We start from the raw sequence: 23,158 nt of genomic DNA, 5'->3' as shown, positions 1-23,158 counted from the left end.
AACTCTTACCCAGCAGAGCCTGGTGGGTGATTTTACACGAGGTTCTCTATCTAATCTCTAGGAACCTTGGCATGCAAGCCTTGCAGATGTGCTCACCAACAGATGCAGCACCAGGAGATGCAGCAGCTACAGGAGACTTGGGCCTTTGCCACCACTGGCCAAACCCAGTGCCTCAGTTTCCCTTCAAGGTCCCTGAATACTCTCAAGGCTGGATTTTGTGGATTCAGGACTGCCTGCTGCTTCTGCAAATGCTGGATCTGCTCTGCAGGAGGCAAAGAGGTGGGAGGTATCTCAGCACTTTACACCAGATTTTGGAAAGGTTCAGACCCAAAATAATTTTCAGGTGCCCCCATGAGAGCAAAATCTTCTCAGTCCAGCCTTTCCTCACCCTTCACACTCTTATAAATCCAATGGCTGTGCCACAGGGAACATCCCAGAGCCCTTAATCTGCAGCAAGGAAGAAAATCCTCTGGAGAAAAGGAGGAGCAAGAAGCTCCCCCTGGCACCACTTCTCATGAGGGACCTCTCCCACAAGGGTGCAGCCCCAGGTTCTGGGAACAAATCAGTTGTTATTTTCTGTTTTCATTTTGGGGCTTTACTCCTTTGCAAAGGTTCTTTCTTGACTTTAAAACAAAAGCATGGAAGAAGGGAAAATAACAGATCCCCAGGGAAAAACCACTATCTAGTTAGAACATGAAAGCTGTTAGATTTTAAAAATGTGTTACTTTTGGGGGCTGGTGATGCTCTTGGTACCCTTAAAGTTGGAAACATGAGGCTCAGAAAATTCAGAGTAGAGGATTAATGACCTCAGCTCCCTTCTCCCAAAGGGGCGTTGCAGAACTTGTCACATTTTTCCTCCTTCTTTCTCAACCCAAAGCTCCTGAGGTCACTTCTGCAGGTCTGAGCTGGGTTGTGGAGAAGGACACTTGCATGGGAAGAGCCCTCCCTGTGCAGGTAAGAGAAGAGAAAAAAAATGAAGTAAATTATGAAAGTAAGAAAAATTTCAGAAAACTTTTAAAATAAGAAATATTTAAATAAACTTGTAAGTAGGTTTTGGTGGGTCTGAGGCTGCAGAGACATGTCCCAAGGCCTGGGTGGGCTGTCACTTGTCCACACATGGATCCTCCTGAGTGCTCCAGAGCTGGAGACATCCCAGTTTGGGGCAAGGAATTCCTTGGGAGAGCTCATTGCAGGACTTTGAGGGAAAGCCCCAGGTTTGACCCTTTGCACAAAATAAAAGACACCAAGACAGATTCTGGCCTAAGCTTGGCTGTTTGCCTGTGGAAAACATAACAGTATGTAACATTCCTCGTGCCAGTGGAGAGCCCAATAACTATTTTAATTACTGTTTATGGTAACTGAATCGCAATAGAGAATTCAATAGGACATTTTTGGGTTCTTAACTCACAGTCAATACATTCCTCCTCCATATGCTGGGGAGGTGCTGTAGCCAGGATTATTCTGGTTTGGAGACTCTTAAGCCAGTTATGTTTAAGGGTAGTCATGGCACATTTGTCCAGACCTAAGCAAATTCTACCCAAGATTCTCCCAAACATTTTTAGTTGGTTTGAATGGACGATGGGACCAGGAGCACCTTGCAACTCTGAGCCCACAAAAAGCCACCTCAAGGTTCCAACAGCCAGCTAAAAATCAGAAAAACAATTTTAGAAGGACCATGGAAAAGAAGACAGCTTTACAAAACTAATGATTTGTATGAAGATATGATGGTGGTGGTGAAAAGGAGCTGTGAGGGAGAGCTGCTGCACTGTCCCCCTGCAATCGCTGTCCAAGCCTGCACAGACACAGCTGGGATTGACAGACCTGACGTGCAGGAAACAGAGAATTCAGCTTTAACCACCCTTCTTTTCCTTCCCCTGCACTCACACTTTTTGGTTTTAAAGTCTCCATTTAAGTTCATTTTAATTAATCAGAGCCAGCCGGGTGTCCACCTGTTCCCCTCAGACTGAAGTGAAAATCCATTAAAAACCAAAGCACAGGACACACCGAAGCTTTCCAGAAATGAAACGAAATCCTAGGAAATACCTTGATGCCTCTCGCTTCTGATCGTGTCTCCAACAGCTGCTCTGAGTTGCTGGGGAATGATGCTCCATTCAGCCCTGGACTGCTTCCACCCTGTGGATTCAGGAGCAGAGTCAGGACACCTGTACCTAAAAGCAAAGCCATCCAAGTCTGGTCAGATACGCTGCCTGAGAGGGATTATTCTTTTCAGATCAGAAGGAACTATTCAGCCCTGGCTGTACTGGAAAGACAATACTGTATTTCTTACAAGAATTGGGGTATTAATTCCTGGCACAACTCATTTTTTTTTGCTCTCCTGAAATTCCCCCACCTTAAGTTAACAGTTGCTGCATTAATCTTTATTCCCCCCCCCAAAAAAAATACAAACTCAACTCCTGCTGCCTTGCCAGTATCGTCTGTCTGTACAGCCCCAGCCTGGAGTTAGAGTGGTGTAGGAATGTGCTGCAATGCTGTGCCTTGCCAAGCCTGAGTTTGGATTATTCTGGCCTCTCCAGGCCTTTAAAAACAGACATATTTTGCTACCTACCTGGTTTTCCTGACAGAAGCAGCTCTGCAGCAGGCAGGAGGCCACCAGCCCCCTCAGATGTGCTGCAGGAAGAGGGTGGATGCTGTCCCTCAGCTCTTGGGGTGGTCTCACTGCTCTCTGGAGGATGATGGATCAGTCTGGGATCTGGCACAGATAAAATAAGCTGAATATTTTTGCTGCTGCCGTTCTGGGAGTCACCGTGGGCTGTCTGGTCACTGCTGTTGCTGCGGTGTAAAGATTAAGGAGGAGACACTGCAGTGACAGCTCTGGGCACAGAGTGACAGAGGAGCTCTGGCCACAGCCCTACATCAGTGGGATCAGGGGCTGATCCTGCCAGAGCAGTGGATTTCACTGCTGCAATGTCATGGCAGCATAAATAACCGGGCAAATAGAAAACAGCTCGATTTATAACAATCCAAAGTGACACACTAAATCTCAACCTGTCTGCAAATAAACACCCTTGATGCCATTACTAAGATACACCCTCTCCACCTCAGGCTTTTTCTAATGAGCAAGAGTGCAGACTCAAACAAACCTGGCTCATGCTGAGCTCACAGAGCACAGCTTCCCTGCCCAGGGGCTGGAACACCCAGGCCAAAAGGCAAAAATCCCTTCAGGTAGATCTGGACACCTACAGGCACCAGCAAACAGCTCTGCAAGCACAGGAGTTGGAGCTGTTTATCAGCAGCAGGGGCCAGAAAGAGGTGAAGTGACCTGTGAGGCCAAACCCTCTGTGTCTCCGACAGAAATCTCAGGATATTCCCATTCCAGGACCCGACACAATGGCTGTGTCTGGCCGGACGTGCCTTTGAGGGATTGAACTCCAGCTCTGTCTGGGCAAGGCGTCAAACTCCACAGATCTCCATCCAAACCTCACACCTGATGGCCCCTTGAGCCAGTCCAGACAATCATCTGGAGTTTATGCTCTGCTCCTCCAGCCCTGTCCAGCTGCCAGCCTGCCTGCCTTCGCTCAGAGACAGCTGGGGAGAGAAGTGCCAGCAGGTCCTTTCAGGAAGAAAAGGAATCCTGGGAAAAAAAAATCAGGTTTTAGGCAGTCTTAGACTGATGAGGAGGTGTGAGACCATGAGGCTGACAAGGTCCTCCAAGCCTCAGCTGGAAGAAGCCAAGAGTCACCGGGCAGCGTGGGCTCTAATGAGGCTCTGGTGGGACCAGCTCTGAAGCAGGGCTTCTAAACTCATGGAATCTTCTAAATCCATGGAATCACAGAATGATTTGGGCTGGAAGGAGATGATCTAGATCCTTCCATGGACAGGGATACCTTCCACAAGAAGGAATTACATCAGGTTATTCATGACCTCATCCAGCCAAGCTTTGAAAATCTCAAAAAAAGGGGATTTCACAGCCTCCCTTGGGCTTTGTTCCAGCATTTGAGCACAGCTGAGTGGCTCCTCTCTGAGCTGACTCCTGCGTGGCCACAGCCTCATCAGTTCCTGCAGGTTCATATTCCCACTAGACACATTCCATAGGAGCATCAGCACTGGCCACTATTCCTAGGAGGACAGAATTAACTGAAATTTGAAGTGATGCCTTCATTGATGGACTCAAAATATTCAAAAGTCAGGACTATACTGGTTTTTCATAATGACTCTTTTCATGGTGATTCATCCTCCAATATTATTGCAGTGTCAGGGTTGCTGTCATCTCAAAATAAGGCAGAAAGCCTGAAAATCATCAGAACTGCATTAGACACAGACCTGGCAGCTCAAAATGAAAGGAACAAACACAATTTCCCTGGTGTCCCATTAACTTCAGAAATACGATAGAAAAACTGAAGTCACAATTCAGGAAAAAATTATTAAATAAAATCATCGCCTGAACTGTACCTGAAGATCCTGCTCTTGTAAACCCTGCTTTGAGCAGAGATTCCCTCCAACCTCAAATATCCTGTGTGATTTTCAAATATTTTTTTTTGCATTGTTTTGAATTTAACTGTATTGAAATGTTCATTTATGTGCTTTCCTCGAACACAGCATTAGTGGGGAATTTGTTGATAAAGTCATGGAGTAAAACTGAGAAATGTTTCAATTATATTTGATGCAATTCCAAGGCTGGTCTGGAAATTAATTTATTGTTTTATAGATTTCTCTGCATGAGCTCCTTAAGTCCTCTGTTTACCAGTGGAACTGTCATGCTCATACTTGTTTTCTCCCTATCAAAACCACACACCTTCTTTATTTAATTTATTGCATCAATTGCTGAAATTGTGCAACTCCTGTGGATTCTTTCTAAAGCCTTCAGAGAGATTACATCCAACAGGAGAAAAAAAAAAAAAAAAAGCCAAAGGAAAAACACCCTTCTCAGAGAGGAATAACCTCAAGTCTTCTACACCTGGTGCCCAATTTTTGGCAAGAGCAAACCCCAAATTTGCAAATTCTGATATGCAATATTTTGATAGAAATTTGGAATGAGCATCCTTGGTGTTTCCAGGGGAAAATATTGCCTGTTGTATCCTTAGCAAAAGAAGGTTTTTAAGATGGATAAAATCTTCAGACCAGGCATTGGGTGCTGGGAAGGGATGGAGGCTGAAGGAAAGGGAGCAGGGACGTGGAGCAGGATTTGAAAAGGGAGAGGGGATGTGGGTGGCCTGGGCATGAGTGCACACACAGCACTGGTGGTGTTTCTGCACCAAAGGACATCACCTGCCCCATCTTCTGCTCCACATCCCATCCATCCCACTTTTCAGTAAATTTGGGTAAAAAACGCCAAATGTCCAGAACACAAACCCTTCTGCAGCTCAGCTCCTGTGGAGGACAGTTTGCTCAGAGAAGAGACAGGAAGGAGGTGACTCACAAAGATCTCCTCAGTCCTCTGAAAGCTGTAAGATGCACCATGAGGCAACAGCCTGTCCCTGAAGATAATCCAGTCCTAGAGCTGGGACAAAGAACTGGGAATAACACTGGCAATAGAACAGACAGGCTCATCCTGGGGACAAAAGCCAGAATATGCTGATTTATGGCAAGAGGAGGAGAGATTTATTTTTATTATCCAAGCCAACCTGAATCACTGTAGAGGCAAGAGCTCAAAAATAAAGACCAGGCCCACGTCCTTTCTGGGTTTAATTGCAGTCACTCCAAGGGGATTTTGTTTGAACAAGGATGCCTGATGTTATGTCTGAACTGAAAAGAGAAAAAAAAAAGTTTCCGTTTCAGTTTGGTCAAGCCCCATGAGCTAACCTGGGCTAAAATAGAGGTGAACAGACTCCAGGAACAGGAGAGGGATGGACTGGGTCAGATCAAAGGTCCTCATGTGCTCAGGGAGGAACACCCAAGCATAGGAAGCTGTGACTAATTCCCACACCATACCCAGCCCTCAGAAACCCACAGCTTCAGAAGGGTTTGCAGGTCCCAAGCTGGACGTGTTGGTGAGCCTCTCATGGGCCAACCCTTCCTATGACAGCTGAGCCTCCACCATATCCCACAGAAATGAGCTGCTGGGCTGGAGAATGGGTTGTGGGACCAAATCACTGCTGCTCAGCTGATTTAAACCTGCTGTGTGGGCACCCCAGCTCCTTCAGGTCAAAGCAACAGCCCAGAGGCCATTTGGGTTTAGGCTGGGGTTGAATTAAAATTGCTGAATTTAATGAAATCCTATGTGGGTTTTCCTTCTTTCTCTTTACCCTTATTTTCATTAGAGATAATTAATATGAATTGGTTAACTGGCACTAAAAACATACTTTTCTCTTTCTGCCTGAAATTAAAACAGAATCAGGATGTAGGCAGGAACTAAGCCACGGGTCCAAACACACTCCAAGCTTAAGGAAAGCCCAAGCTCCAATCTAAATTTTGTGCTTGAAATCAGGGGAAAAAATATTTCAGTTTGGTGAGAAGAGCTTCTTAGTCTACAGAATAATGTTCTATCCCATTTTTATTTTATCTGCATCTACCTGATTGCAACAAGGATGAATGATCGTTTTTCCCAAGGCTCCAACAGCAATAGTATACATCCCTTCAGTTTTCTTTCTTCCCAAATATTTCTGGCAAATAGTTTTCATCTCTGGCTTCTTACACCCTCTTTTGTATAGGAAGGCTCAGGACGTGCCTGGCTGCACAGAGGGGTCACCCTCCAGGTTACTGATTAGGAAATAGTAGGGTTTGTCAACATCTGGCCCTGACAAACTTTTAAAATATAAATACAGATGGTTTTATTTAAAAGGTAAAAGGTCCAAATTCGACTCAAGGATGAAGCCTGTTTTCTTTCCAATCTCATTTTTTCCCCTGGATGTTTGGTACGTTGTGTTCCATTGCTATGAAGCGTAATAACATTTATATAATAAAACATAATTAAGAAATGGAAGTACAAATTGGGAGTTCTTTCATTTTGCAACTTTCTCAAGAAATTTCTAGCCCAAACTGAGTAGAATTCATATATGTCAAGTATTTCTGAGAACTTATTCCCATGATAAGAGGGAACACAAGGCTCAGTGAAGTAGAATAAAGAGAATAACTTCTCTAACTGCTACACCTGTGGACCAGAAAATGAATTCCCTTCATCCAGAGTTTGAAGTGTTGCAGCTGAAGCTCTCTTTGCCTGAGCTCTGATCCTGTTTAATTGTACAACACCTCAAGTGCAGATCCCATTTTAGCAATTCTTGCCAAGGTAGGGACTTCTACCCTGGAAAATAAAAGTCAAAGCCTTTACAACCCATGTCCTTAACTTTTCTCTGTGCAAAAGTTCACAGACTGGCAGCAGCAAGGTGCTGAATTACCAAAGAAAATGACACAATAAATTCTGCACAACAAGAACAAGCTCTCCACCAAGCCCCTTCAGTTCAGGCCAGCGTAATCCACGTGGGTAACCCCACATTTGGCTCTCAGTGAGCCCTGTGATCAGGCACCTGAACTTCCAGAAATCACCAAGCCGTGCCTCAGGCCTGACACTTTCTGTGACCTCTGGATTCTGCTGCTTTAAAAATACCATCTCATGCAATCTTCGTGCCCCAGGGCTGATAACCCAATAAACCCACATCTTGTCATTTCTTCCTGTTTTCCTGAGGCTTCTCATCTCTCTCCCCCTGACAAAAGCAAGGGGATTCACTCTCTCTGTAGAACCCTGTGTTGAGCACAGCAAAAACAGGTTTTGTTGGGAAAAGGGAGGAGGGGAGAAGCACAGAACCAGCATTGTGAAGGCAAAAGAGCTGGACTGAGAACATTGTTTTTATCAAGTGGGGTGAAAAAAGATGGCATTCCTTAGCTAAGAGCTGGATAATGCTCATAGCAGGGCACCAGCGAGCCTGGAGCAGAGACAAAGTTTTGGAGATTTATATCCTGGGAATCTGACTGTGGCTCTGCATGGTGTTCAGAGCAGTAAGGGGGTGAGTGTGGTGGAGACAAAACCCCTTTAAATGTGAATGTGGAACTAATTAAAACATCCTGCTCTGCTTCATCAGCTCAGAGCCAGGTCTTTGGGTAGACCCATGAGTCTGCTCTGGGTGGTGTTTGTGCTCAGGGCTGGGATAAAGGAACAAGGAGAAAACTTGCAAAAGGCTGAGCTTGTGTTGCAGTAGGAAGGGTTTTTACAGGACAGGATTAAATTCCAAATATTCTTGGAAAACCACTGAAATGAAAATCATGAAATTGCACAGAAAGGAGCAAAGGATTGTACATAGAAAGGGGAAACCAATTATGAGTGAGGGGCTGGAAACAGGGGCTGGAGGGGATGTGAAAATGGGAAAGGTGATGGGAATAAACTCAAAGGGAGGCAGAAGAGAACAGATGGAGTAAGAAAAAACAAACCAAGCTTGGAAAACACAGTGCATGAACAAGAATTTTTTGTCTAACCTAGAAAAGCAGCAACAGGAGATGGGAAATGTGTGTTCACAGCTAAACACATAAAGATCATTATCAAGGCAAAGGCAGCCAGCAGCTCTCCAGGAATGCTCCAAGGAGCACATGAGGCCTTTGGCTTTATTTGCAGCAAATACCTTGAACATGTCTTCAGATTTAAGCACTCCATGAACTTGTTATTTGTTAGGATTTCTTTCTCCCTTCTTGGCACAAAACATCCTGAAGGCAGCAGAAAATATATATATATAAATATAAAATAAATACATGCAGCAAATATATTTTAACATAAAAATGTATAACATATATTATTATATATCACATATATAAGTGTATATAATTTATATATATATTATAGATATTAACAGCACATCACAGAAACCTTGGGAAAACTTCAATTTGGCACATACACATGGCTGATTCTGCCACAAGGACTCTGTTTTCAGTGCAGTTTTTGCACTAAGCCCATAAAACCATGACACCTGAACCCCTGGGAGCAGCAGGAGCAGTGGGTCACATGTTGGGTTTTCTGCCATCAACATGCAAGGCTGCTTTTATACAGAACATGAGGTCCAAAAGCATCAAGCAGCACTAAACTGTACTTCACAATCAGATTTTTTGTTAAAATACGGGTTTAATTTGCCTTAGGACTTCAGGAAATTAAAAGAAGAGGGGGAGGACCCAGCACCATTTACTTTAAGAGTTGCCCACTGTCTTTTCCTTCTCCTCCTGCCCTGCAGCCCATCCTGCTACTGCCCTTGAGGGGCACAGTGGTATTAGGGTGACATTTTGCACCCTCAACTCAATGGCCACAAAGCAAATCACTGAGGCAGGAGCTGAAATTCCCCCAAAGCCCCACCACTGACCTCAGCAGCCTCCAATGGATCCTTTGTGCAAGGCACAGATCTCACCCAAAACCACTCCTTTTCGTCTCCTGCTCTGCTTGAGCTTTGTGGAAGCAAAATTCCTGCAGCACCTGCACTCCTGCAGTGCCAGGCAAACCTCGGGGGACATTCCAAGCTCTGCTGGCCTAGATAGGATGCAAATAATCAAGGTTTTACTCTTGTGACGTATAACCATGCCTGGGCAATGTTTCCTGGAGCAATCCACCCCACCATCCAGATGGGAAGTGCTGTAACAAGCTGACAGGGGCTGCAGCTAGAAAATTACACTGGAGATTTAGGAGATTGTAGGAAATATTCCTGAAGCTTTTATACTCCATGTGCAGCTGCAGCACGGAAGGCAAAACAGGATGTCGGCTGCACTGGTAGAGGAATGTTGCTCTAATTGAAAAGATTTGGTTATTATTGTATGAGGAAATGATAAAATCTAGTGCAGAGCATGGTTTGGTCAAGAAATGATATGGGAAATAAATTATATCGGTTCTCCAGGCTTAAAACAGAGAAGCATTCAGGACAATGGGCTTGTTCTCATTTCTGACAGCCTGTGGTGGATGGATCAGCTCTAACCTTCAGGAGAATGATGTTTTGTGTGAGTTTGCTCTGTTCAGCTGCCAAGTGGGAAAAAGAGTCTCAAGCAATCTCTCTACAAGTCCCTGTGTCAGCACAGCTCTGCAGCCACACAGCCAGCTCTGCATCCGAGGAGACCCCAGCACAATGCCACCAGAAATAGTCCCAGGGACACCCAAAAAACCCCTAAAATAAAGGCAAGAAGCTGCCTCAATATAAGATAACTCTGAGGGTCACGTCACCCCACACAACTCTGGTTTTTACACCAGCAGCTGCATTCCAAAGGCCTCTGGAGCAGCCAGGCCCTGCCAGCCTGGGCTCCATCCTGAGGGACATTTCACGCTTTGCCCCAGGAAACCCAAATATTTTGCAGACATTTCTCCAGCAATGAAAGAGAGAAAAAGGCCAAAACTGCCACTAAATCGAGCTAATGACGCAAGGCTGATTAATGAAAGAGGTGAGTGCTGCACTGTTGGCCTGCTGGGAGGTCAGAGCCAGAGGGAGTTTGTTGATATACCTTCAAAAATAGGTGGAGCAGCCAGAACAGATGTGCTCCCATGGAAAACACAGCGATGGAGAGAGGTGGAGCTTGGCTGGGTCAGCCACACACGATGATTTGTCAACCACGGCCTGAAAAATGGGCATAAAGACACGTAATTAAACCCACACTTCCCTAATAAAGGCAGGACAGCTAGTGGGTTTGGAGAGTGAGAAAGAGCAGCAATGTTGACACCTGGAGATATCAAATCCTGCTTTTCAGAGGACCTGGAGGGGTTTGTGGGATCCCTCCAAACCCTCTGTGTCCCTTGGTGCTTCTCACAAAGCCAAGCCCAACACCCTAACCTCAGGGGTGGCTGCCCTCAGCGCCAGTTTAAAGTGGGTTAGTCTCCTTGCTCCTCCCATAACACAGAATTTCCTCACCCCAATTAAGGGCTGAGCTCCTTCTCCGGTCTCTCAGCCATCAATAGAAGATTTGTGGGGTCTCCAGGGATGTTTGTTGTTCTCCAGGGATGCAGAGGCAGCCCAGATGCTCAGCAAAGACCTCTCATGAGGTGCTTTAAGGTACCTATGACCTCATGGATCCCCATAGGGAAAACAAAAACAAACCCCAAAACCCAAATCCAGAGGTTGATGTAGAGACACATGGTTTTCCCAAAGCATCAGAAGATTGCATTTTTTATTTTTTTTTCATTTTTCCTCATTCTGAATTTTATATGTCATCTCCTGGAGAATACCATGGTTCTTTCTCCATGGTCACAGTAGCAGAGGTCTCACAAAAGCAGCTTGTGTTTTCTAACATCACCAAAAGAGCAGCAAAGAGAAAATGATCTGTCTGGGATATTTGAAAGCATTCCCTTTGCTCTGGTTTGCAAAAGACCAGGCCAGATTTCTGCCACATAAAAATTCAGCAAACAGGAGAGATTTGAAGGAAACTTGAAACTGGCAGAAAAGAGAAGGAAAATAAATTAAGGAGATTTATTTTAGCCTATGATTTCATTTCTTAAGTCTTATATTTGAGCATCACCTGTCTATAGACACAGGTTATTTTTTGCTAAAACATTTAGCTGTTTATCTTTTCTGCTCTCCATGCCACGGTATTTCTGGCCAGAAATAGGTTATGTATCAAATTCACACCTTTTTACTCATTTCTTAATAAAAATCAGCTAATTGCATCACCCCTTCTCCCTGCCAAGTGGAGATTGTCATTTTATTTGGCCTATTCCAACTTGTTTTTTGTAGAAATCATAATATTTTTGGCTGCTCCTTTCTTATTTGAGAAAGTAAACTTTGCAAAACGGCATCAAACTTCCACAAACACGAGCTGATTTGGAGCTGAGAAGTGCTGCCTTCACACCAGGCCATTTCTCCTGAGCCAGTGCAATCATTACTCAGTGCTTGCCCGTGAAAAAGCACACATTTAAATTTTGTCTAAGTCTCTTCAGCTTGTGTTAGCTCCAGTGTAGGGCTTCAATACTTGGATGAAGGGGTTGAGTGAAGTAAATGGAAATATTTGCTGGCTCAGTGGGTCTCACCTTGCAGCTCCACCACGTGAATTGGGATGATCACACTCATCCTGTGGAGCAGAACACCCAAACTTGGCTAAAGGCGACCAGGCACAGGTGCTGATCCTCCCTGTGTTCATCCTCTTCTCTTCCAGCCTCTTAGCTGTATCCTCACCAGCAAACCAGAGGCCATCCCATTCTCACCTCAGCAGCAGCTTCCAAGTGTCGAGCCCTGCTCCTGGACAGGCTTCTCCTGCGGAAAGATAAGGAGGAACAAGAAGAATGCAAACACCACTTGGCATTTCCAGTGATACTGGAAATATCCATTTTTGGGACAAAGCCTTTTCTTTCTCAGACAGAGAGGTTGAAAATGATCTGCTGCTGGGAGCTCAGCCTGGTTTTCTAAGGAAACAACAAATCAAATGCTGCAAAAGCAATGAAGGTTGGCACTGGGGTCGTGTGGGTGTTTGGCTGCTCCTGTGTTCCCTCCCCCTGCTCCCTGCTATTCCAGCTTGAGCTGACTCCAACAATGTGACCCAGACTATCTGCCCTGGTTGCTCTTCCAAATTACATCCTGCCTGCAGATATCCTTCAATTCAGCTCGTGCTGCTTGGTGGTGTCTCAGATTCTGAGCTGGAGGAGCCCCAGAGCCCTGAGTTCAACATGGTCAGTTCAGCTCCAGGGGCACCTCCAGCCCCCCGAGGGTCCCAGCCCAGCTCCCACCTTCCAATGCTAGGGAGCAGATTTGGCCCAGAATTTTAAAGCAAAGCCCTGTGCAGATGCCCAGAGTCAGGAAAAGCACAAATGGTTTGCGTTGGCCTGCTGAAACGTTGGCCATGTTGTTTAATTGTACCTTTGTACGCCGGATTCCAAGAAGGAGGAATAAAAGCAACTCTGTGCATTTTATTGCTGAGGTCAGGTTCCTGTCTCCCCAGTCCTGTTTCTCATTCTCTAATCAAATCACTCCTCTTAATACAACCAGTTCCTAAAAGTCTGCTTGTCATAAAGTGCTTTAACCTTAGAATTTTATTTACCATGACCTTAATTGAAGGGTTTATTCAGATTTCATCTATAAAATGCTTTGTGTAATCAGTCAAAAGCTCGAGATCAACAGCAAGGCCTGAGCCCAGAAACCAGCTCTGCCAAGCCCAGCCACTCTCAAGGTGACCTTAAACAGGGTTGCAAAAACACTCTCTGCAAGTCCAGAACAATACAGCACATTTAGAGAAAACAATCCCAGCCTCAGCAAGACCAAAAATCCTTTTTGAGGATGTAAGGCCAACCTAGAAAAAGCTGGGTCTGGGCCATCTCACTTCCAGACCTAATTTTTCAAGCTCTCTCATGATGAAGTGAAGGAGAATCCCACATCTGCACCCAGCTTGGGAAAAGGGACCAAGTATCTGGCATGCCCTCAGGAATTCTCCAGGGAAAAAGCATGGCCTGGGAAAAAAAGATAGTTTTTGATCATTCCACACTGTTGGGAGTAACAAAGCAGGAGAACTGAAATGCCATGGCCTGGTCATTTGTTTCCAAGGAATAATCCAGGCCACTGACTTGTGTTTGAAGGTACAACTCTTCCCTACACAGCTCAAGCTATTGGTTTGGCATACAGGACACTTTTTTTTGAAGAATTAATATGAAATAAATCAAGTGAAATCTCTCCTGCAACTGACTTTATGGGGTTGCTGTGTCTTTTTACAGATGCCTTGTAGGTTCCCACACTGAGAGACATTCTGTTCAGCACGGAGCATTCAGCATCATGAGCAGTCACATCTTTATAGTCACAGCCTGGATTTCACATGGCTCTAAATAAAAAAAAAAGAAACAAACAAACAAAATAAAATAAAATCACGTGCCCCAAACATGTTTTCTGGAAATATTTTGATTTTCATATTATGTGTATACCCTAAAATGGGAAAAATCCTTGACCAAAAAGAGCTGCTTGTTGAAAGCATTACTTGTTTCTTATTTCAAAGGGAAAATTGAAAACACTTATGAAGGGTGTAGCTATTTACCAGTCCAGAGTGTTCTTATAAACAAAATAATGTAAAACATATCCTCTTTGCTGTTTTGTTGTTTAATATCTTCCAGCATATCACAATGTGGAGAACAGAGGAGAAAATAGAGCGTATTTCCAAAAAGCCTTGCAACAAAGAAAAAGGGTAAAGAACAAAATGTTTCAGCTTTAAATGCACAGAAAACATGAGACAGGTACCAATGGTCCATCAGAACAGCTGAAGAAAGCCTCTTGTGCAATTTACCTGCAATTCCAGTTGGGCACATCAGGAAAAGTGAAGATATCTGAATGCCAAGAGAAGAGTTGAGTTCATCCAATGGACAAATGCATGTAGGAAATCCTTAAACTTCTTTGTCAACCACTCCACAGAAATTCAGCTTGACAAAACATCAACAAAGTGAAGACTACCATTAAATTGCTCTTATTAAACATTGCTCCTCATTTTATTGACAACTGTGATGCTCGTCGTAATTGCTTTACTCACATCATTTTACCCACAGAGAGAGCCCTGGGACCATGAAAAATAATTCCATGTGCAAAGCCTGCAGCACCCCTCTGGCAGGTGGGTTTCCAGCCGTGAAGGATGGGGAGGATATCTGTTCCTTTCCCTGGGGGGCACAGGCTGTGACAGTGCTTAAGAGCCTGAAGAAGTGGAAGAGCTGGTTTGCTTTAAAAAAAGACAGAAAGGCTCTCTGTCCTTTCACATCTGTAGAACAGCTGGATTTGTCCTGCGCTTCATGCAGGCATTTGATCATAATTTTTGTCCTTTGTAAAGCAAGGAAGGGTCCAGAAACAGCCCTGCAGCAAGGCAGGAGTGATGCATTTGCTGACGCTGGCCTCTGCATGCACCACACACCTCAGAGGAGCGAGCAGGCACGGAAAAGAAATGCCAGGGGAAGTTTATTTCTGTTTCCAGGCCCATGTGATTCCCTGGGAGAGGCCAGCTCTGCCCAAATCCATGCAGTCTTTCCAACTGTAACAGGAAACCACCCTCAGCAATGTCACCATTCACAGCTGGGACCTGCAAGCCCCTCCAAGGGCTGTTCTGAAGCTTGGCTGGTGCTGGGGCTGTCTCCAGGCCAACTGCCCCTGAATTTTGGGGTGGGTTGGGAGTGTTTGGCTTTCCCCTTCTCACCCTGTTGGTATCAGCAGTGTGGGGCTTTGGAGGCTCAGCAGCTCCAGCAGCAGCAGTGAGATTGTGCCAATTTACACCCCCTCGGGTATTGCTGATGAGGGTTTGCTGTGCCTGAAAAACTGAGTGTCCCATTCACACCCTGAAAAAAAGCCATTTACAGTTCCAGCCTCATGGATAAACCAGCCTGTGTTCCCCTGCTGCAAACCCAGCACAGAATCCCAGCCTGCTTTCATTAGGGAAAAATTAATTTCTGGGGTGAAACTTTCCTCAAGATTCTCATTCATTTGGCCAAGAAGTTGAGGTAGGATTACAAATTGTATTTCCCAGACACCTGGGACCAGATTCTCCAAGACATCAAAAAAGATTAAAAGATTTACCACAAGGCAGAAAAATTGTGTCTGTAAGGACATTCTTCTAAAATCAGAAGTACAGAGCACAATCCAAGATCTTTGGTTCCTGCTGTCCAAATCCAGACCATGTAATGTCAGAACTCAGGATGACACAACTACAGGGCAGGGTGGAGGGTTTTTCTGTAAAGCAACAGAGCAACTGGCCACTTCACCGAGCACAGAAAAACTGTTTCAAGCAATATGTGACTTTATTTAGTATTTAGATTGGCCATGCTCTCACTTTCCCACGAGAGAACTAAAACTTTCCATAGGAAAAATCAACTCCCAACTTAAAATGCCACGAAATTCAGATGTCACAAGTTCAGCTTTCCCACCAAAAAAAGGTTTGATCAGAAAATGGCCACACCTCAGACCAATATTGCTAAAGCAGGCACCAAAACCCTTCACATATCCTGGGCATCCCTGTTCCAGATCATCCAAAGAAACACTGCAAGCTCTGCTGGCCATGGACAAAATCCCAATTTCATTTTTCAGGGCAAATAATTCATAAAGGCGAGCACAGAATTATGCTTATCTGCTCCATGATCAAAAGAGTGGCCCGAGTTAAGTTTTTGGAGAGGTTCCAGGCAATCTCATGTTCGTTCCAAAAATAAACCTCAGATTGATGCAAGTGGACATTGTGCCAAAGAGGACAAGATAGGGGTAAAGCAAAGGGAAATGTGGAACTGTTTGCTGTATCCCTTGGTGACTACTGATGGGAAATTTCAGCTGGAAACCACCCACAAAAGGAACTTCAGAGCCCAGCATGGTGGTTTGGGTGAACTGAAAGCAGTTGGATTTCTGAGCAGGCAACACTGATTTCTCTCTTTCCCAAAGCCATGACTCAGGCTGTGCACAGGGATCCAACGTGAGCAATCGCACAATGAAGGAAAATCCAGCAAGCTCCAACACGTGACTGTGGCTCAGGACATGGCTCCAGCTCCTTTCTTTGGCTCTAAAAGCTCCTGGTTAAGGTTGGTTCCTCTGGGTGGACAAGGATGCCAGCAGCTCCTACTTTTATTGTGATGAGGCACAAGCCCTGGAAATCTTGAATCAGCTAAACAGGGCTGCAAACAATGCAACAACATCCCTGACGTCATTGGAAAGATGTCCACAACCTTTCTTCTTCCCAACCCTCCTGTCCAGAATCCATAACTCACTGACCTGGAGCAACACTGTCCTGCTGACAGGCATTTCTTGGTGGCTGATTTCACCTCCTGGCACACCATGAAGGCTTTCATGTCTACTCTAGACACAATCAAGAACTGCAGTAGCTCTGTTATGTTCCCTCGAGCCTTCCTTGCTTTTCTAATACATATTTTGTGAAAACATCTCTTCATGAAAGCTTATTTTATTCCCTCCTGTCTTGTTATCAGTTACCCAATACTGAGTAATCTATTCTCATGTCCCTAAAGTACTAAATCCAAGACCTGTCACGATGACGAGTGTGTGGACCACTCTCCCAGCTGGTGTGGGCAGGAGAGTGACTAAAGATCATCCCATCAACCCCTTCACTGTCATATCCTGTCCCCCTAAGTCCAGACTTACTTGGAAACGTCCTCTTCGCCTCACAGTGATTCGGTTTTGGATTTGGGAACCGCCTTTCCTGCAAATCCTGCTCCTGCCATAAAACAGGTTCTGACACCACAAGCTGGGATGAGGCTGCAGCAGAAGGTGTGACGCCATCCCATCACCCGCTGGCCCAGCTGGCACTAACGAGGTTTATAACGAGTTTAACGAGGCTGATTATGCTCGGGAAGAGGTGCTGCGGTGCCCAGAGGGCATCGTCTGTGCCAGACACTTCATCCAGTTGTGACACTGCCAGACATTGCCCCACACCAGCCCACCAGCACTCCACAGCTATTCCAATAACCAGCCTGAAGCTCAATAAAAACAGGAAGGAAATGAGCAGCAGTTTCAGTTCAGTGAGCGGCTGTGACCAAGAGGCGCGTCACGATCCGAAAATCCACAGTGCACTTTCCAGAGGAGGAATTACCCAGCTGTGGCTCCAGCCTTTGGGCTTCCTGTGACACATTTGCCTATTTTTTAATTTCTGTGCAATATCCTTTGACAAATCAGGAGGGCCACTCATGGCCTTTAATTAGAAAATTGGTGAGCCGGTGTTACAGCCCTCCTCCCACAGCTCCCTGGGCTCACAGCAGGCATTGCCACACCTTTTTTGTAATGCCAGAGGGGACAGCACGGCTATCCACAGCCAGAGCCATGTCTGACCCCTTCTCCTGTCCTGCTTCTGCCATGGTGGAAATCTTTCACCTCTAAAGACACCCTCGCAAAGATGCCACCACTCCAGAAAATCTACGTTTTCCTGCATGGCTGGTTTAGAGCCTCTGATTTGTGCAGAACTGCGGTTCTTGTGCAAACTGGGAGCAGATTTGCAATGATCAGCTCAAGCCCTGGTTGATGAGATCCATAAATGAGATCCTGACAGGGTTTTGTGAACCTTTCTTTCCAAAGAGGGTCTCTATTCTTCCACCCTTTGCAATACTCTCTTCCTGTCCAGTCAAAACAGATGTTGAAATCTACAGTAATCCTCAGTACACTCATTAAAAACAAGTCTGTGGTTCATTTTTGCTTCCTCTTCCAATAATTTTCTTGTCTCCCTCCTCTCCCAGGGAAAACCTCCCCCACCACCAGCGCGAGAGGGTTCCCTGAGCTCAGTCTGTGCCCACAGCTGCTGCCACCTCTGTCCCCTGTGCCCATCAGGACCTTGCCTGCCCCTCTGTGCCACCAGGAAGGGAGGGAAAACGCAAAGAGGGGGGCTGTGCAAATCCCAGGGGTCTCAGGTCTGCCTGTAATTAGAGATGACAGAAGATAATGAGAAGGTACAGGAGAGCTCAGCTTAAAGTGGGGCTTTGATGAGAAACTCACATCTGCCAAAACCACTGTGCCCAGAGGGCTGGTAGGTCAGAGGTGTGGGTGGAAATGGGATTTCACTCTCCTTTACCCACCCCCAGCTCCGGGAATGACTCCTTGCTCACCCACCAAGCCAGAGATGTTCCCATGGATGGGATGCAGCTTATGAAGACACAAAATCTCACTGCAGCCCTCAGCACAGGGCTGAGGTTAAGCTGGGCCTACAAAGGAGCAGCTGAAGGGACCATCAAGTTGTCAGTGACCGAGCACAAAACGGACGGTGTCCATCGCTGCTCTAACAGGAGCTGGGCTTTCCTCCAGGCTTGTCTTCCTTGGCAGCTTTCCAGGCTGCCTGTGCTGCTTGACCAGCTGAGTGAGCTGTTCCATTAATTTTCCCTGAGGAAAGTCCACTGGGAAGCCGTTGATATGAAGAGGCAGAGACAACGGCGGTGTTGTCTGCCCAGCCACTGGAGCTGGAGTGGTGCCCACAATTTCCAGAAAAACCAAATGTTAGCTCAGGAAAAGCGAGGCTGCTTGTGGTTATCTTTTCCTAGTGAGAAAATTTCTTTCACACTGCATTTAGCTGGAAGAATGACATCCTCTAGCATCCCACAGAAGATGGCTTTCCTGGAAGAAGGCAGAGCCTGTAGTCAAACTGTTCCAGGTGCTTTCAGGGGAAGGGAGAAATGTGTCTTCATCATTTCTGGGTAATTTCAGCACCATGAGAGAATCTTCCTGGAAGATTTGCAGGACATGCACTCATATCCTACAGCCCTGAACCCCTCAGGTTAAAAGGAAAGGAAGGCTGGCTCCCCGTGTCCGTGCTGGTATCTCAGTGCCACCACAGCTCTGTAGGAAGCACCGTCCCTACAGCCACAGTGTCCCTTTTCTCTTTCCATTGGATCAACTCAAACAGGAAACGTGAAGAGGAGCATCCATTCCCTGTTCCTGAAAAAGAACCTCCACCCTACACAGCCAGGTGGGACCAAAAAGCCCTTACCCTTCAAGCTAATGTGTGTGCTAATTAATGAATTAATGCTCAGAGCTAAAAGCTCTCACAGTCCTTCCAAAATTGGGGTTTGGCTTAAAGGCACTGAGGAACTGAAAGCAAGAAGTAATTTGGGACCTCCTAAGCTGCAGGAGGCTTGGCAGGATGGGCTGCAGAGCCAGGACACAGCGTCGTGGAATTGCTGGGTCTTTCATAGCTGGCAGAATAAACCACTTTTCTGTTGGGGAAGAAAAGGAAAATAAGCATGAGGGGGTTTGGAGTGTAAGGATTACCTCCCACCCCGACTTTCACTCACCCCCTGGATTTTGGGGACTGGCTTTCATTCAAAGTGCACAGCAAAACTTCCCTCAGATTCCACAAAAATAAGGTGTCAGACTCCAGTCTGAATCCTTGTCATGGCCCCTTGCTCTTCACTCCTCCTTTATCTCCATTCCTCAAGAAAAGCCTTTCTCCGTTACAGCTCTGCCTGGAGCTTCTTAAGTTTTTTCAGCTGACACTCCTTCTCAATTTCAACAAAAAAATTGCTCCTCTCTTCACCCAGATAGTATCTCAGTCTCCACATGAGCCAGCAAATGCCAGTGAAACACCATGGGAAAATAAAAACCAAACAACAAAATTAATTAAAATTTTTCATTAATGCTTTTCAACTCCAACAAACTTTTAAGAAGCCACACTTTCGAACATGAAAAGAAATTACTGAAATAACAGCAATTTCACTTTTTAAAACTCAGCATATTTTTAATTTTTTTTTAATATATTTTGATCAACAAAACCACTTTTTACTTAAAACTGCCTCACTACAGAAACGACAACTGGCTTTCACTCCATTTTGACCCTTAATGAGACAAAAATGCTTTGGGGGTTTGGGTAGTTGCATAAATTTTACGTAATGTGGTTGGTTTGGGATTATTATTTTTTTTTTCCCTAAAGGTCAGTCAATCAAAAAAAAAAAAAAAACCAAAAACAAACCCAAGAACCAGAAAACAAAAAATAACCAAAAAAACCCTTATTTATCTGTAATTTGCAATTATGGAGTCAGACCCTCCAATTCCCTGGGAATGCCCCACCACTGACCCTTGGATGAGGAGTGCTGCTCAGTGCCCTCCCTGCTTGGGTCCCTTCCAGGGAAATTGCTCCCCTCGTGGGACTGAGACTCCAACCAGTTTCACTGACCCAAGGCCTCGGAGCAGCTCCAAGCCTGTGTCTCAAATGGGAAAGGTTGGCACACCAAAAAAGAAGAAAAAAAAAGAAAAAAAACAGAGGAACACTTACCCAGTTCTGTAATATTTCACATTAAAAAGGCCTGCCTTACAGGTCCTGCTGATATTTCTGCTCCCAATGTATGAATTATTAATATTTAGTATCTGTGACTCACTGATATTTACTTTAAGAGGTATTTTTATAAAGTTTGAGTGTTTTCTCGACGTAGGAGCTAACGGAGGCTCCTGTTGTTAAAGGCCAGGGAGCCCTCCCTGAACAAACTTTTCTGGCCACTGTTTAAACTGGGCTGCTGGGCTCTTTTGAAGCCCTGACCCTCCAAAACTGAGCACTGGGGCTGGCAGGGATGGCCCTGCTGGGACATAGCTAATTTTAAACCTGGATCCCATGGCAAAGGAAAAACCTCGATTTTACTGGCAAAACTGTCACAGTCGAACGCTGTGTTCAGATTACGGGAAGAGGCTGTGAGGGAGCGCACACACAATCCCTTTTTTGGGTACTTGGCATTAATTTTATCTGAAGTCATGGATTATACAAGAGAAGAGCAGGGACCTCACACAAATCTCCTGCGTCAGTGCGGGACACCCGGGGCGGGGGGATCCTCTGCTCCAAGCCCCCCTGTTGTGCCATCCCGTGCCCATGGCCAAGGGGACAGGGCTTGACCATTTTTCCAGTAACTCTCCTTAAAAATGGATCACAAGCATTTTCTGGAACTGCATCCAGAGCCGTCCACAACACCAACTAGAGCTGGCTCCTAAAGTCCCTTTCTTGGTCTAGACGAGAAACTTTGGAGCTCATGAAGACTTGGGTGTTTTCTTAATTTTATGGCTCTCCTTAAAATGGTCGGTGTCCAAACAAATCCCCACTTAGTGCTTTGGATTTGCAGATTTCATTGTTTGCTGATAATGAAGCTGTTCCCAAGGACAGCCTTGTCCAGCACTGGGCTGCTCAGCTCCCCGCATCTGTTTTGCTGTAAGGCTTTGAGACAGCTCCGCTTCCCTGGTGTCTTTGGAAAGGCACACACAGCCTGCTGAGCTGGCCAGCTGCCCTCAGACGCCTGAGATGGTTTCATGACTCTGCAGATGAGAATATTTCCATGGTCTCCCTCTCCCCACCCAAAGCCTGTCCTGGGATGGTGCTGGGAGGAGATGCTGTCCCTGCCTGTGCTCAGTCTGGCTCGGTGACACCCCCAGGGGATGCCCTCATTCACCCCTTCCTTGCCAGCATTGCTGGAAGCTTGTCCCCACCATTTTATGTCAGGCAGGGGTCCATCTGCAGCTGTAGCTCAGAATTCATCTCTCTGCCAAAAGACCTAAAAACACCTCAAAATACCAACCAAAAACCCTGAGAGTTTCTTTAACGAGAGCTTTAAGAGCAATGACTATTTTTTTATCATGACTGCCATGACACTGCACACCTTTACCTAGGCATCTTCTGCCAGGTCATATTCTGTGTCAGGAAAATGTCATAGACAGATGTATCTATCTGTGTCAGGAAAATGACAGTCCCCTCTTGTGCACCATCCTGGTCCAGAGGATAGCCCATCCCAAATGATGGAATGTTTCAACTTTGAATACTATAGAAAAAAAACACCTGGCATGACCATCAAGACATTTTCTAGTCCATTCCCTACTCAAAGCAGGATCTCATTTTAGGAGCTGCCATCCAGAATGGTCTTAAATACCTAGAATGGTGGCTTGAAAAGGCCACACAGAAAATCTGCTCCAGTCAGAACCTGTGCTAATGGTCTCGCTGTTTCCAGCTACATTTTAAGCCCATCCCTCCCTTTGGACATGAAGAACCCTCTCTTCCTTGACTGTACCTTTACACACTTCAGGCATCCTCTTCTTCATCTTTTTCATCCTCAGAGACCTCTCCTGCTTTCTCAGGAGTTGTTTTAGCTCTCTGGCCTCTCTTTCTTTCCTCCTGGACTTCCCACAGGTGGCAGAATATTTTCCAGGCAGTAACAGTACAAACCCAGGCACTGTCATATTGCACCAGAGACCTGAACAGAGGAAGCAAAGCTGAAAGGTTTCTCACCTGCCTTGCTGATCCTTTCACACCTGATATGACTTTTTTCCCCTTGATCATAATGTGATGATTTTGGCTCTCTCTCTCAGCTGGGCTGAGCTGTTCCTTACTGGCTGGGTCCATCTTTTATTGTTCCTTGTACTCTTCCCTTCCAAGTGTCATCTGATTTTTCAGCCTGTTTCTTCCAGCACAGGTGCTGATGCAGTTTTGGAGCTCCCTGCATTAATATAAATAATATTTGCCTTACAAACACATCAAACTACAATGGTATGAATACCCCTCCTACAGTCAATCTATTGGGTTTTACTCTTTTTTTCTTTTTTTTCAAACTTACAAAGCTTGCTCAGGTGGTGAAAAGGGAAATTAGGCTGCTTTTGAGACATGTTTCTGACAAACTTGTCCTCTGGCCCCTGGGGTTAGTTCATAGGTGGTATTTTCTCAGCTTCCACATGTGCAAAAGGTAGATGTGCAGAAACAAACCTTGAGGCAGCTGCTAAATTAAATCTTCATATATCAGTCAAGCGCTCCTCAGGCCAGTTGCAAATGTTGACAGGTCCCCCCTGGGGTCGTGGTCACCCACAGCCCCTAACCCACAGGATCCCAAACCCCACAGAGTCAGCCCTTGTAAGACATCCCAAAGCTCCTG

Source organism: Poecile atricapillus, chromosome 10 (genome assembly GCF_030490865.1).
Source record: "Poecile atricapillus isolate bPoeAtr1 chromosome 10, bPoeAtr1.hap1, whole genome shotgun sequence".
Taxonomy (NCBI): domain Eukaryota; kingdom Metazoa; phylum Chordata; class Aves; order Passeriformes; family Paridae; genus Poecile; species Poecile atricapillus.
The sequence above is the reverse complement of the archived record's forward strand: the minus strand, read 5'-3'. Positions refer to the sequence as shown.